At 32.8% G+C, this 17,377-nt stretch overlaps 1 protein-coding gene across 2 annotated transcripts in view; it reads right to left on the bottom strand.

Annotated features, from left to right (window-relative positions):
• Positions 1–1,989: 1,989 nt before the first annotated feature.
• The window catches only part of LOC145243379 (tRNA-dihydrouridine(20a/20b) synthase [NAD(P)+]-like), a 340,728-nt gene continuing 325,340 nt past the window's right edge, over positions 1,990–17,377 (bottom strand). The window contains exons 10-11 of one of the 2 annotated variants that reach the window (XR_013862859.1): positions 15,059–15,105; positions 1,990–2,242 (exon numbers count right to left, since the gene is read on the bottom strand). The gene's annotated coding sequence lies outside the window, so the exon portion shown is untranslated. The remainder of the gene's footprint in view (positions 2,243–15,058; positions 15,106–17,377) is intronic. The other variant, XM_080106212.1, reaches the window with a different exon arrangement.

Here is a 17,377-nt window from a genome sequence, read left to right on the forward strand (position 1 = left end):
GTGGATAATAAAAATAATAATAATAATAATAATAATAATAATAATAACAACAACAACAGTATATATATATATATATATATATATATATATATATATATTATGCACACAATTATGTTATCAAAGAATATATCTTTAACAAAGCAAAACTTATCAAGATAAGGAAAGATTAACACTATAAAAAGAAGTCAACAAGTTTTTATCGCTATTTGCATTTTGTAAAATTCTGGCCTTTCTCCTCTTTTGATGAGAAGCATTTAGCTTCGAAATGTCATGGCCCAAAGAGGCCTCATTTTTTTTTTTTTTTTCTTAATTTTTACCTTTTACATTTCCTTATTGTTTTGATAATATAATAATGGTATATCTAACTTTTATTCCTCATCTTTGATTATATATATACCAGACTTTTTAACCCATTAAAAACGGGCAAAAGTGATGGCCCACTGACTTCTAGAGTAAATGTGGTATTGTGCTGACTAATCTCTATTCCTAACTGTGCATCAACAATACTACTTAGTTTGCTGCACTGTATCATAACAAAAGTCCATAGAAAATTTCAGCCAGATCAGTCCAGTAGTTTCGGAGAAAAAGTGGAATGGACAAACAAACAGACAGACTAAAAGAAATGTTATATATATATATATATATATATATATATATATATATATATATATATATATATATATTAGCAAGAATTTTATTAAGAAAATAACCGCATACACAAGCAATATAAAATCTTAAAGAAATTTTACTCATAAATGAAAAACAATATTTAATGTTTTTTTGTTGTTTTTTTTTTTTTTTTTGAAGAAAAGGAAATTTATGCATTAAAGTCAGGTAAGATTTAGTTAATGGCTAAGAAATATTTTTTGGTTTTGCAAATAAAATGGCTTTGCCATATGCTTCTTGCAGCTATGTCATAAAATTCCTCACAGATACAATTTTAGATCTCACAAGCGGAAAGGTAAATTGACAGCAGAAGGCAGAATGCTTGAATCTCAAATCTCTGCTTCTAACTACAAAGTTAACCCTTTTGGTGCCAAACTATTTTTACTATTACGCTGCCTGGTTATCAATTACATAATCATTCATGCTCCCCTTCAAAGGAAATCAGACAGACACAAGTGGTAGCAGTCTGATCTGGTGGAATGAAATACACACACACGCACACACACACACACACGCACACACACACACACACGCACGCACACACACACGCATAAAAGAAATGAAAAATATTTACAGCTTTTATTTCTTCATTGTTATTACTGGTTTTTGTGAGTTATAGAATTAAAAGAAAGTGTTTACTGTTGTTATAATTTGTTTTTGTGGGGCAAAGGCAAATATCAAGGAGTTTCATATTGGTCCAGACTACCTTCCTAACAGTATATGTATGAGAAAACAAGAATGTTGGATTTGAGTTATTTTGGACCAGGATTCAAAATCGTTCAACCTGCTGTCAAGTTATATAAGCCACACTGATTATTGTTAGTGAACATGAAACATATTTATATATAAAAATAATATGGCGACGTAAGATGTTACCCACACCTGTTTTGAATTCAGTTATAAGAGGAGGAGCGATAAACACTATAATAAGTAAGTGTTTCTTTTTAAATTTATGTTTTTGCAGACTTTACATATATCTCCATTACCTTTTTTTTTTTTTTTTTGCTCCGAATTTATTTTTCATTTCATATAATAAACTTTCTATAGTTGGTTTTAGGAAAATCCATTCATCTTGAAGTGCTGTTTAGTGGGTGTCTGCTATTCAACGAAATACGTGTAAGATATAATATAAAGAAAATTCAGCCATTTATATAAAAAGAAAACTAATAAAAATTTATGAGTGTGGATTAATTCCATCTTTTCATTTGGAATGATAACTATATATATATATATATATATATATATATATATATATATATATATATATATATATATATATAGCAAGAAGTTTATTGAGAAAATAAAAACACATGCACAAGACAATAAAATCTTCAGAAATTTTATTTATAAGTGAAAATATAATTGCTTTTCTTGTTTTTTTTTGTTTTTTTGTTTTTTTTTAATGAAGAGGAAATTTATAAAATTAAAGTCAAGTAAAATTTAGTTAATGACAAAGAAATATTCTTTGTTTTGCAAATAAAATGACACTTCGGTATTATTTAAAAATCGTTCACAGGACATTCTCTCCAAATGATTGCTGCTGGTTGTGTTTCAAGGTGTCATCTGTGTTCTTAATCTGAAAGAAATCCAAAAATAATTAAAAATAAAATATGAAGATAAATTGAATAACAAAAATAAACTGAAAATGATGTTTGGGAATTTTTGAGATGAGAATTGATAATTGATATTATTTGAAACACTGTCGTTCTGATCTTGGATGTTATTCTCACACCATTTTGGCCACTGTAACTTTTGACCATTGTCCAGTGTAGCTTGTTGAACTCAGAAAGCTTTGTTAAACTTAGCAATCTGTAGGAAATTTCAAATGGAGCCCTCTATTTAATCCAGGGAGAGAGTTAGCTTATTCTCATTCTGTCAACCATAACCGGTAGAAATCTTAAGCAATTTTTAATTGTATTTGTAGTATCTCCTGTACTAAGGATTAAACTATCAATCTCCAGAAAACTGTCAAGTAGAACTGAATTTATCCATTTCATCCTATGAGCAATTCTAGTATCTAGTATGTGTAATATTTTAATGGTATAGTCTGAATAATCCAAATCTATAAAAATGAGAATGTGTAAGTAAGAACACTTCTCAACCGATATACTCAATGAATTTTTGATCTACAGACTTGAAATTTGGTATATAGACATGTAAAAATCGGTTTTCATCCGGAAAAGGGGGCTGCTAAGGGGTCAAATATAAAAAATTGGTATGTGGAGGGTCATTAATGTTGGCTGTACCATCAGCACCTGTTTTGCCCCATTGCACAATTCGGTGAAATATCATCTGATGGTTCCTCTAACCCTTTCTCCCCATGAGTATCAACAACTTTCAGCCACATTCATGCATTTTCCTAACACATCGATTCCACTTATCGCATTTTCTCAGTCTTCAAAGCTCAGTACCCTCAGCAATCCTGGCACAAATCCTCACAAAAACGTCACACCTCCTCTAACTATAACTCTTAATTTTGGAGAATAGAGAGAGCCTCCGACTCTAGCATAGCATCTTTGGACTCATACTGATAGCATTCCTACAGCTTACCACATCAAAGGTGAGCAATCATTTCCAATGTCCTTACCAGAATGCTCCAGAATACAAAACTAGAGTCATCCCGCATGCATACCACTTAGTGTGACTTTATATAGTACTTTTTCATCCATGTCTTGCTCGTCCGTCGAAGTTGACGATGACCAAGGTATCAATCAGTTCGGCGTCAGGGGTTTGTGGGTCCTGAGATGGCTGATGAGGCCAATCCGTGCTCGGCAGACTCTTCCACACTCTGGACACGTGAAGGCAGTATCAGCAGGCTGTGAACCGGCAGCTCTCTCCTTCCTCCTCTTGCGCTTCTGCTGGTCGTGTGTCATGCGTTGATTCTCTGCCCTGTCGGCTCCTAGGCTGATGACGCAACGCCAGGCCGAACGTTTAGCAGCGCGACTCTCCCAAGACTGGGGGCTGATGTCAAAGTCTTTTAGGGACGTTCTCAGACAGTCTTTATATCGTTTCTTTTGGCCCCCTGCATTCCGCTTTCCCTGGCTGAGTTCCCCATAGAAAAGTTGTTTGGGGATTCGGCTGTCGTGCATGCGATAGACATGGCCTGCCCACCGGAGCTGGGTTTTGCGGATTATGGTGGTGATGGTATGGAGCCCTGCGCGCTTTAACACTTCTGTGTCAGGAATTCTGTCTTGCCAGCGGATGTTGAGAAGATTACGGAGACATCTGAAGTGGAAGCCATTCAACTGTTTTTTCATGTCTTTTATATGGAGTCCAAGTTTCGCAGGCGTAGAGTAGGGTTGTCAGGACGACCGCTCGGTATACTTTAAGTTTGGTTGTGAGTGTAATGCCTCTCCTCTTCCACACATTGTCTCTAAGTCTTTCAAATGCACTGCTCGCTGTGGAGATCCTATGGTTAACATCAATGTCAATGTTGGCAGTGCGGGAGAGGGTGCTGCCAAGGTAGGTGAATTGCTCCACAGCAATCCATACTGCTATGGTAAAGCTACCTTCAGCGTGTTGACAATTTCCCCCATTTTGAACCACAATTTCAACTTAAGTTTCACCCTTTCTTGATTCCTTATATAACTGTGTCATTCTATTTAGCATTTTACTCCCTTTCCACTTTCCCAATTTCACTTTTTGTTCAAAAATTCAATGTACCTTCATTACTATATATGCAATCGAATTACATCAGGTTCAATAAAAAAAAATTATACATACATCACAAAAAACTCATTCACGTCCATGAATGAAAAGGCAAAAAAAAAAAAGTTCAACATTCAGTCATAAACCATGAAAAAAAACAAAATTGTCCTTTTTCAGAACATGACCCTTGCTTGTTTTCCTTGTTTTGCTTTTTTCTTTTAAAACTGGAAAGTTTAACATAATTAAAAATAAAACATTCCATTTTTCAAAATATACAATTTGACATTTCATAACTCAAGAAAATTCTGGCATTAAATAACATTACCTGTGTGATTCACCATTTTTTTCTCTCTCTTTTTCCTTAACCAAATAGACCTTTTGTTTTCTTCCTTTTTTTTTATGACCCCCCCCCCAACATCCGTGTATTTTTTTCTCTCATTTTTTTTTTTCAAATTAAAATCGTCATTTTCCACTCTGTGTGCATGCATGGCAACCCTTATTTTGTTTTTATTTTTATCTTTACTTCATTTAGATTTGTATCACATCATCGATGCGAGTTGGTCACAGCAGCCAAAACGACACACATATTACATACAGGTGTATATTCCACCACATCCCTAGATGTACAATATATACGTGCAGTATATAGTCATAATGGTGTATATACACTTGTTCATTTATAAACCCATTACCGCTGTGTCTTTTCATGTATGTATAATACCATGTCATATTGTCATGGGTGTCTATAACCTATCAATGTATCAATGTATAAATATGGTCTATGGGTGATAGTTCACAGGAATATCAATAAACATGATAGTTTGGTAACAGACTACTAACCTCAGCAAATACTTTTATGCATACAAAAAGACATACCTTGTGTTACTGGTTCTTTTTATTCACTAACAGTTGACACTCAACTTGAAGCTCTGTAATAAAGATACTTCCAACTTCCGATGTATCATTGCAGTGAAATACACGACTTCTTATTAAGCTTTAAGTATCTTTTATTTCACTTCCATGTCTCTGTCATAATGTTAAGTTCTCTTTACTAGTTTTTACATTTTGGCTCTAACGTCCTCTTGGTTTCTTAGGACGTAAATAATTATCAACAAGCAAATCTCTTGGTAACTAAAAATTTAACTTCCCTCCTTGATCTGGTCGTTAAGCTAATATAATAAAAAATATTTCTTTGTTCTGAAATTTGATTGCATCAGCCTTCTATATCCGCAAACAAGGCCAACTTTTGTTATTGTTTTAACCTCTTTTTGCTATAAATTCTTAATTCAGACCAGTTGCCATTTGTTTACTATTCCATTCCTGCCACTTTTGTTTATTGCTCCATATATTTACCTTGTCTTTATTTTACCTTTCATTATTTGTTTCAAATATTTAATTTGTTTTTCTTTGACTTAGCTATGCAAACTGTATAGCTAAACTAGCTAACATAATCAATAGCTAATCATAGGGCCGCAATCTGTCACAATAGATATATATTTTATCTTTTAAGAAAGAAGAAAAAAAGTCTGTTTTTATTCAGAGAGTGCAAGATATGTAATGGCTTACTGACAAAATAATTTACCAACAAAATATATAAAAAATTATAAAAAAATAGTTTTCTATACAGTGCCACGCAGAAGTATTGTATACATTACATTTTTCTTCATAACTTAAATTAGGGTTCAAGATTTTACCTAAAATTTGGTCAGTATAAATTTTGTGGCATATCAACCGTTTTTGCATTTAATACCAAAATTTATTTTTGTTATTTTATCTCATGTATAAATTGAATTCCTACTGCAAATTCAGTGTAGATGAATTTTAAAATATTACGGGGGTGGTCTGCTGAAAAGAAAGTAAAGCTTGACACCTGTTACACAGCTCATTTTAGTTAAGTAATGAGTAACAGTAAACACATTTGGATGCAGGTATATCAGAGGAATCTGTAGGTGGTTAGATAATGATTAAAATAATGATGCTACAGAAAGCAATTACAGATATCAGGAAAGTGTAAATGGCATTCGCTTGTTCTTGGGGATAGGATTGGAAGTGCATATGCTCTATGTTTGGTCTGTCTTTCCTTCTCCATCAAGTGCATGCATATATATATATATATATATATATATATATATATATATATATATATATATATGAAATGAAAACGCTGCTTCTTGTGTTAATAAACAAATTAGCTGACAAACTTTTATTTCTGTATAAGAATAACAAAAATAATAATTCTATATAATAATACTTAGATGAAGAAGAAGAAAAAGAATATACAATAGACGGTAATGCTGAAAACGGCTGAAATCTTAAGGAAAACCCTTGAATGCAGAAACTAACAAGCATGAGCTACAAATGCTAGCCGGCCATACAGAAACTGCAACAAAAGTAAAACAAAAAGATAAAGGAGAACCAGATGAAACTGAAACTGCAAAAGTGTAAATTAACTATCTCCCATTAAAAAAAAAATTGTAGTGTTTTGCCAAATACTGAAGAAAGGTTAGATTGGATGGAAAAACTGAAGAGAAAAGCACTAACCAGACCTTCACTGAACGAGTGTGAAGAAAACTGCGACCTTGGGGAGGCTTATTGCCACCCAAATTCCAGTGAAGACCAATGGCAAGAAGTAAATGGCAAGTGGCTATGGCAATAACACAAATTCATTTGTGAAAGTTATCAAAAAGGAGGAAAGTATTTGGACATCTGAGAAGACATGTTGTCATTCAGACTGCAGTAAACACCACCGGTCCAGTAACTAATCTCTAATAATGACGAGTGTGAGAACTCTTACAAATAATAATAATTTTATATAATAATAATAATAATAATAATAATAATAATAATAATAATTGATGGAAAATAAAAGTCCTTGAATGTGAAGACCAACTCACATAAAGCAACAGATGCTGGCTAGCCAAAGATAAATAGCAAGGAGGGGTCAACACACACACACACACACACATGCATGCATACAGTGTCTAATTGGATTGGTTTTTTGTCAAATCATTGAATTCTTTATTGAACTTTATTGGTGTGGACTGTTGAGGTCTTTAATGACTTGTTTTATATCAATTTGCTTAAAACTTGAATAACGTTTCCTCATTTTTCCGTTTCTTGTTTTAAAATCGATCAGACATTTTGTTAATAAGACTATGGATATACAATGAGATACTTATTCCAGCTATCAGAAGCAATTATGATGAGCTTAAGTATTTAAGACTTGTACTAGCTATAAAATGTTCTTCTTTCAAATACTTTGGGCACAGTTCTCTCCCTTGAACAGGCGAAAAGATACATGCATTTTTTTTCTGATCTGCACTTCACTTTTTGTAATGGCAGTGTCAGGGCAAACACAAACATGAATTTAGAATGTAATGGAGTTTGGGAATGACATTTTGTGTGAATTTGCAATTGTTCTTGATTGTTTTCATCGAATTATGTTATATCCAGAGTTGGACTCATATTTTTTTAATGGTTTACTTATTTTTTTTATATCAATTCAATAATCTCCTGCTATTTTTTTCTAAATAAATAAAACCGTAGATGTATATACGTTTGTGTGTCTTGTGTGAAAATATTTAACTAACAAACTCTTAAACTACTGATCACATAACACTGAAATTAACAGAAAATAGTAATCATACACCAACGATGATTAAAATGAGTAAAATCTTTGTTTGGATGGATGAATAATGCATACAGAAATATGTCAGTAAGTTGAAATGTAAAATGTTCATTTCAATTTGCTGACATATTTCTATTAGTTTGTGCATGCGTAAAACTAATCATAGCTAAAAATGGTTTGATTTTAAGTTTTTCTTATCTGTTTGTCAGGTTAGCTCAAATGGTAGAGAATGCAGCTGAAATGCTAAGTGTTTTGGTTTCGATTCTAGCTGATGGCACCCATGTAATTTTTTTTTTTTTTTAAATCTTTTGAAATCAGTATTATATATTACGTACAATATAAGATTCAATAGAGAATTGACTCTGTAATAATACGAAATCTTCATGAATTAAAATATATTTAAGCATATTTTACGACCACACAAGATCAGACGCCTCCCGTTAGTGTGTGTGTGTGTATATATATGTATATATATATATATATATATATATATATATATATATATATATATATATGACGTTAATCATGACACCCTGCATTGATGATTCCCAAACGGATGAAACACTAGTGTCCGTAGATATTTAATAATTATTATAGTAAATAATAATGTCAGTCCCTTTAAGAAACTTGTTTCTTATCGTTGAACACTTTCAGTTGTAATAAAGTCGGTCAATTTAGCTAATACGCGCAGATTATTATATAATGATTAGATCACTCTGACTGACGTTAAAAGCATTTAATAAGAATAAATGTTTAATTTCAACTGTATCTCTTGCGGTTGATGGTAGCCGAATGGTTTGGGTCCTTGCTAACGAAGCCAGATATGACTTCTGTTGCTAGGGTTCGAATCTCTTGACTGATCGTGATACCCTGCACTGATGATTCCAGAAAAGATTAAACACTAGTGTCTGTAGGTATTTAATAATTATTATAGCAAATAATAATTTTTTTTTTTTGGCAATTTATAACTACAATAAATGGCAGTTTCACTTAATGCCTTAACTAGCAAATTCTAGCATTGCTACAAATATAATTTGCTGATTTCTTTATGTCCTCTGATGAGAAAAATAACAAGAATACCATTCTTTGAAACTCTGCGGAATAAGTAAATTGTATTTTGGAGTATTCAGTCGAACAGTAAATTTTGATTGTAAAGTTCAACTTACAGTTTTAATTTTCTTTCTCTTTTATATATGTATAACGAATCATTTCAAATGTGAGTAACGATATCTTTTTTGCTCTTTTCTTGTTTTAAATTTATTATGTCTGTGTTACTTAACGAACGGTACATCAGATAAAAAGAAATTCAGGAACAACTAAAGTGGCAGAAAATAACAGACAATGTTTAAGAGATATGGAATCAACATATAAGAGAATTTCTACTGCTGTTTTATCTTCAATCGATAGTGTGATATTATACAGCGTCAAAATTTTGGTTCATACTTTTCCCAATGGTATTATGGTATATGTGAACATCACAAATCGGACAGGATTTGAATACGACTTGCTAATTCCACAATGTACAACTCTTGCACATATACTGCTGCTTAACGAGAAAAATTCATATTTGCAAGCATCTTACTTGTAATTCAGAGATCAGGCTGCTATAAGCAAGCAACTGACAATCATACTCACTATTATAGCAAGATTAATTCAGTTTATGTACTTTATGACATATCTACCCTTTTGGGATTATTTTTATACTGAAATAAAAAAAAAACGCCTCTGTTCAGTCTCGAAAGAAGATACTCCCTATAAAGGTGGTTGCGCATGTAATTGTTAGATAAGAGTTGCACAATTTCCAACCACACCTCTTGTGAATCAGCACTGCTTGAGTCCAGTGGCAAGAAGAAGTCCAAGATGACTGGAAACAATACTGAAATAAACAGAGAGCACATACAGCACCTGGTATTCGCAAATGATTACCCATTTTTAGTACTGATAAGGCTCCACATTGCTTAACTTTGGTGATCTAACAGAAACCAGTGTGTCAACGTGATTATGCTATATATACTGAAATACAACCAGTGTAAACGATTAATATTATACATAAAGTACAGTAAGGTTTCCCCCATTCTATTAATTTGAATAGCTTTATACACAAAACGACATAAGAAAAAAAAATGCTCTATAATTCATTTTCACCCTGTCATGAAGAAAAATTCATTCGAATTATATTAATCGATTTCACTAGTAACTCCAGATCGATATTTTAGGTGGGTTTTTTTTTTGTTTTGTTTTTGTTTTTTTGTTTTTTGTCTCATTAAGAAAAAGGTAATAAAGTTTTTACTTTCTAATTAACATTACACTGGAGAAATTTATTTCGTAATTTTCTCTTCTCCAGTTGTTAATATTACTAATGCACATTATAGTCATAATCAATCACATTTTCTAATATAAACAATTGTGACTTATAAATTGTTTTATAAAGGTCCACAGCTAACCATTTAACTTTAAGAAAAAAAAAAAAACACCAAATATTTATTAGTCATAACTTTTTCATTAACTTTAACAAACTAAAAGCTTGCCTCAAATACACTTTAGATAAAATTAACGGCTAAAACATTACGACTATTCATTTTTTATTTCTCTATTTGCATTAAATGAATAATTGTGTAATTAAAGTTTACAAACCGTTCTTTGTTCTACTATTAATGGCCGCTTGTGATTATCATCGTTCTTCTCCTGTCCACTCGCAAGTGTTTTTTTAAGTTGCATACTACCATTTTTCTATAGCAACTATATAGTCGTCATAAGAAAAAAAACATCAAAAGTAAATTATAATTTCATTTCATGATTTAAAAATATTGTGTAAAATCCATGTTCATTCCAAATCTCAACAGATACGAAATAAAAATAAGTGAATCTGCCGTTTCTATATATGTGTGTGGACATCTTGATAACGCCAATACACAAATGTGGCTTTATTCTAGGAACTGTTACAGAAATTTTGGGCAGAACTATCTTCAGTCGACCTCTGGAAAGAATTTGTGAAGCAATGATAGTGGCTAAAGAGAGTTTTTCAATCGCCAAAAGTTCATATTAGGTTGGTGCAAAAATGATGTCGTTTTTATCAGAATTTTTTAACATAAAAACGACGTTATTTTTGCACCATGATTTAAAAATATTGTGTCAAATCCATGTTCATTCCAAACAGATACGAAATGTTCATTCCAACAGATACGAAATAAAAATAAGTGAATCTGTCGTTTCTATATAATCGCCAAAAGTTCATATTAGGTTGGTGCAAAAATGATGTCGTTTTTATCAGATATATAAACATCCAAAACGACGTTATTTTTGCACCAACATAATAATTTACAGAATTTACTCCTACACTAAAATATCGAATATTGTGAATAACAGAACTGCTAGGCGTGTGGATGGGCAATGTGGACTATATTTAGTTTAATTTAGTTTTATGAAAATAGGCATTGAAGCTCTTCATGAAAATTCAGATACCTTCGATGTTTGTGAAATTTTAACAATAGGCATTAAACACTAATTAATAAATATTCCCCCAAATATTTCAGATTTACATTGAATATGAACAATAGTCGTTAGATACCAGTTATCCAAGCTTTCCTGAATTTCAATTTCTTCTAAAGACCCCTTAAGCATAAGCCTTAGATTTTAGATATTTTCTAAAATCAAAATCATGTAATAGATTTTGATAAAAATTGGAATAACATAAGATTTAATATCACTATATATTAATTTTTTACTCGTCATGTGACGGGTATTCTTCTAGTTTAATATAATAATAAATTTTTATAATGTTTTCTGTATTATAAATTCCCTCCTTTTGTTGTAGTTGATAACTTTTTTAGAATTTTAAACTGAACTCTTTATTTAATCCACAAAGGCAGATCACTCTTATTATTTGTTCAATTCTTATCTGAGTCATCTTCCATGTTTTTGTCACGTTATCTTAAAAGAACTCAGCAATGAGACAGAATGACGCCAGGGAATGAATTCCTAAAAGTAACCTCAAAATATCGTCTGAGTTACACAATGAATTGGTATAAATATGATAACCGGATAACAAAAATGTAATAAGTATGTTATGTTATCATTATTTATAAAAATAAGTTGGGTTTTTTTTCACTCATAAAAAATAATTATGTTTTTTATTTCTACGAAGTAAATAGATGACTCGTGAATCTATTTGTCTATGAAGTGAGAATCAGAATTCACTACATCATTCTACAGGAATGTATTTACATTGGTGATCCAAGATCATGAAACGTGCTTTTTACTCCTTGTAAAACTATTTGAGACTTTCAATAATTTATTAAATACATTTTCTCTTCCTTCTCCAACCAAAATAAATAGAAGACAAACTGTTTTTATTCCTTTTTTTTTTCTTTTTGTTTCAGAGACAGCACAAAAAAACACTTTGAAGAATTAATTCTAACATGAAAAAGGAAAAAGGAGATGTTGTATGTGTTGTTCCAGAGTGGAACTAGCAATTAGAAGGTTATGCATATGCAAAGACCCCCCTGGGTTCTTCGTTCACCAAGAAACCCATTTCCACCACACATTCACGTGAACATAGTGGGACCTTGGCTTGTCAGCAATGGTCTTTTCAACATAATTGACCATTTTTTATTTTTATTTTTTTTTTTTAGATAGTCAGACGCCATACTTTGGAAAAACTATCACTGTTTTAATAACATCATTTGCTATTGTGTCAAAATGGATCTTCTGTTATAGAGTTCCAACCATATCAACTATCGAACATGGATGATAAACTGTCAAAATTAATTAAGCGCATATGCAGCATATCATTCCACTTTGAACAACATAGAGGAACAGCTCATCAACAGCTGAGAGCCTCATTAATAGCTGCTATGAACTCAGTGTGTTGAAGTATCTCCCTATTGTGTTGTTAGGGGTTCAGTCAACTCTAAAGGTGGACTTTATGGTTTATTGGCTAAAGTATTTACGGTGCTCCTCTTTGATTGTGCTCAAGATCACATTTCCTATGTATCTCGTCTGCATTCCTATTTTCAGGATTTACTTCCTGTGGATAGTAGAAAATATAATGTTAAAACTACAATCCCTAGAAACGTTGCCTCATGAATGGATTTCTTTGAGGAATGATACTGTAAACCTCATAAAACCTTATACTGGACAGAACTGTGTCTTGACCTTTTATTAAAAAGTTTCTCTTGAGAGACTAAAGTGAGTACATCTGTTTTTACCTATTGCCCACACATCTGTTTCTGTACACGAATTTAACCAGGTCAGAAGACTTATAACCTATTCTGGTTGTTGGATTCAATGGCACTAAAAATTTTGCAGCACTTTAAATGTTCAATTAAGTTATGGTAGTTGCAATTATTTTTTGTTCTCGCTTTTATGTCCTTTTTTGTTTTTGTTTTTGCAATTTAATTTGTTTGAGCACTTTTTGCCCTAATTTGGTTGAACTGACGGGTTTTCATGAGATTGATATCATTTTAGAGCGTTACCCTTCGGACGACAAATATCGAAAACTTGGCCAAAAACATTGATTCCTTCACCCTCGACCGGGCACCTTTCTACAAGGAGGGGTCGCTTTCTTCGCCAATATTTTCGAAAGCCATCCCATCTTTTTGATTGATTAGTCTTAATTTAAGTCTTCGCCACTTCCGGTTCGGCGATGGATGCAACGGCAAAGACGTCACTTTTTTTTCACATTCTTTTCCTCCTTCGCGGTACGGGTTAGAGCCTACCTGCCTGCCTACTACAACTTTTTTTTTTTTTTTGCTCAACACACATCTCCAAACACTCGGGCAACGCCGGGCACCCAGGCTAGTCTTATAATAAAAGAATTTGGGAATGAAATCGACAAGACATCAGAAAATGATCTCGTAAACATAAGCTTAAAATGTCGTTAGAATTGACACAAGTATGATAACTGGGGAAAAATGTCGAAGGTATGTCATGTTAGTGTATGATCTATTCTTATAAAACTAAATAAATTCTTTAGCTGTGTCTTTCATTTCTGAGGAGGAAATAGAGAGAGAACTAGTGAATATATTTGTGTATGGAGTAAGCACTGGCCTTCACTTCACTACAGAAATATCCTCCTCCTCCTCCTCCTCCTCATCATCATCATCATCATCATCATCAGTTTAACGCCTGTTTTACATGTTGGCAAACAAATAAGGTATCATCAATAATTAAATATGTTAAAGCAAAAAAAAAAAAAATACTCTAGTATTATTAAAAACACCTTAGCAAGGCAGGCAAATGTCTGTCACATAACTGCATAATCATCACATACCTGGTGAAGATAGAATGGGTTGTGTTCTATTTCAAACATATTCATATGTGGAGGTCGTCTGATGATTAAAAAAAAACATAATCCTTGTGATTGAGAAGCTACTCCCAGAATAATAATATGCTAAATTACTTTTGGACTGCTCCCTCCTTTTGCCGCCATAAAATTATTCCCATGGCGCTAGAGATACCATTTTTATCTGCTACGAAAGAGAAAAGTAACAAATATGTTTACGATGCTTGTAATGTTTAGAGCGAAAATAAAATTGCAGGCATATTTTGTTTGCCAGACGCAGCTCCATTGTCGAGTTCCGATTACAAGAGACTGGCCAACACATTAACACAGACTTCAGAAAAATAGATACACAGACCGAGTTAAAATAGAGAAGCGCCATTTTTTTTTTTCTTTTGTATGTTTTTATGAGAAAATCTTTGACTGTCTATCAGGAACGTTTTCCTGTTAAACTGCTATTTAAAAAGATCAAAAAGTAAATGATCCTTTCAAATATCAATTCAAAAGTTATATCTACCAGAGAAAGAATAAAATGCAAAACTTAGCATATTTGACTATTCTTTCTGTACTTAATGTATTTTCAGTACTCCAATAATGCCAGGAGCAGAAAAGAACGCATTTAGCATGAAATCATGTCACATCACACATTTCCAAACGTAAACAAAACATTTATTGTTACGCTAATTTTTTTTTTTTTTTTTTTTTTACAAAAGAGTCACCACTTATCAAGGTCCGGAGGCCACTCGAGGATAAGGGTTAATGAATGTACAGTAGTCAATGGGACAATATCGTAGTAATCGTCATTAATGGAAATTTGGTAAATTGGGACGACTCACCAAGAACTTGTTCATGTTGAACTTGAAGATGATTATATTGTAGTCAGCTGGAAAGTAGAGGAACGGGAAAGAGTTACACAGACATGCAGTTCTAAGAAAAAAGCTTTGTTCATGGAATCAACATTTAAGTTTAGGCACAGATAAAGATAGGGTCAATTATTGATAGTGATTTCAACTAAAATGTTTTTTGTGAAAGTTTGGCGAGGGACGACCATAGATTGGAGCTCAGGCGAGCACTTACTATGAAATGTGAGTTCATCAACGTTTGTTTTATTAAGACTTTTTCCTATATAATTTAATGACACAAAATAAATGCTACAATATACTTTAGTTCTGAGATTGAGTTAGGTTTGAAATTTGTTTTATTTTAATTGCTCTAATTAAACATAATTTATAATTAATTGAATATATCACCGATCTCTATCTTAGATCTTTATGTACTTCTCTTGCCCTTCTATGTTAATTCAATTTCATTTATGTACATGTTTATTTCCTATCTCTTTTGGTGAACTCAGACTAAGATTAACAACTGACATCACATTGACAACTTACGCTCATATCCGTCTGCATCAGTCAGGATCTGGTTGAGAATATTCTACATGAAGTATTTAAATATCCTCTCAACCACCTTAACTGAAGAACGACTGGCTGAATCATTTCCAATGGAAAAACATAACAATGGAAGCACAAACAGAATGTAGAATTCATAAGAATATTCTGCGACCAACAAGTTCACGACACAGTAGTGGGTAACTAATAGCTTTGCTGTCATCAGCAATTTGGAAGCTAGGCAATGAGACTGCCTCAGATTCGTCATTACCCTGTGCACAGACACCATCCACAGGTGCCACCATGGTCAGCTGGTTGACGTATATGGACTCCATAGCTTTTTATGTAGAATGAATGCCAGCAGATTTCGTAGACACATAGTATTGTCCAATGGACTTTAGACATTACTGGCTTCCTGTTGATCCCCAAATCAGTTGGCCTTGGCAGAGTAAATGTGAAATGGCAAATTGTGAATATAGGATGTGACAGGTGTCAACACACTTTTGTGTCCTTATTCATAACAGAATCAGTGACAAACCATGGACATGTAGCATTGTATACAGGATCATATAACATCGTATAGCATCGCATCGTCAGATCGGACAGGTTGTTAAGACCAAATAACTCTTTCTCTCCACAAGTTTCTATCTTCCATAGCCTTAAGAAGATCTTCAAGTTGTAAGCCAGTGTCTTCTGTCGATAATTTTGTGAACGTCTTAACAGGTCTTCCTACTTTAGCTGTTCTGTGTTTAGGATCCCACAGTACTACATCACTGATGACCTCATCTTTTCTTTTGTCCGACATATTGTGTTATCTTTTCTCTTATTACTGAAGAGATTCTGGGCAACCGACCATACAGACGGCTAATGGTTGGGTGTGTTTTCTCGTTTAAATTTAACACTGCCCGGAGCATTCTAGTGTACCTTCCATCTAACTTACTTTCAAGTTTTTATTAAGAATCCATGCTGGTGAACCATAAGCAACACCATCTCCATTACAGCTCTAAAAAAAGTTTTTCTAAATCTGTTCCGAGAGGGCAGATTTCCATATAACTTTCAGCCAAAATGGATGAAAATTACACTAGAATACTCCGGGCAGTGTTATATAGCATCACAAATGATTAAAATAAAATATGTCATTCTTTGTGACAAATTTATGCTCCAGCTGATTGCTATGGAGATGAACAGAGTGATGCAAAAGTTCCTCAACAGCATTGGTCTAATGATGTACCACACCAGGATCAGTGAAAATTGACTTCGTTTTACAAGTGCCTCAAGAGTTACTTCCCCTTTAAATTATGAAAGTTACTTTGCATTTGATTTCTTTAGACCAAGATGGATATGTTTTCTACTTTCCTAAATCCAACATGCGGTAACTTTTCATAACAAGTTAGGATATTTTTTGTATCTTAAATAGTATGCGACTAATGCCTCCATGCTGCAATGTGTTTTGACTGGACAACGTCAAGTATATACAGCTAGTATTTTTTTTTAAGTTTGAGAAAGTTTAAGCCAAAATAATAAATGTATGATAATTAATTAACTGAGCCAATATTAAGTTGAAGATCAAAAGAAGTTGAATCAGTTGAAGGCTAGTAAAATCATTTAGGAAAATGTTTAACTTGAGCCAAGATTAACATGATCAGGAATCAGTGTGCATTTCAAAGAGTATCAAAGCTCAAAGTAAGAAGACAGCTGAAATATAATGGCTTCAAGGACCAGTGACCAAGCGTTGTTTGCTCAATGCAATTAACAAAATGCAGCTGTTTT

Source organism: Euprymna scolopes, chromosome 22 (assembly GCF_053919585.1).
Source record: "Euprymna scolopes isolate OS-2025 chromosome 22, ASM5391958v1, whole genome shotgun sequence".
Taxonomy (NCBI): Eukaryota; Metazoa; Mollusca; class Cephalopoda; order Sepiida; family Sepiolidae; genus Euprymna; species Euprymna scolopes.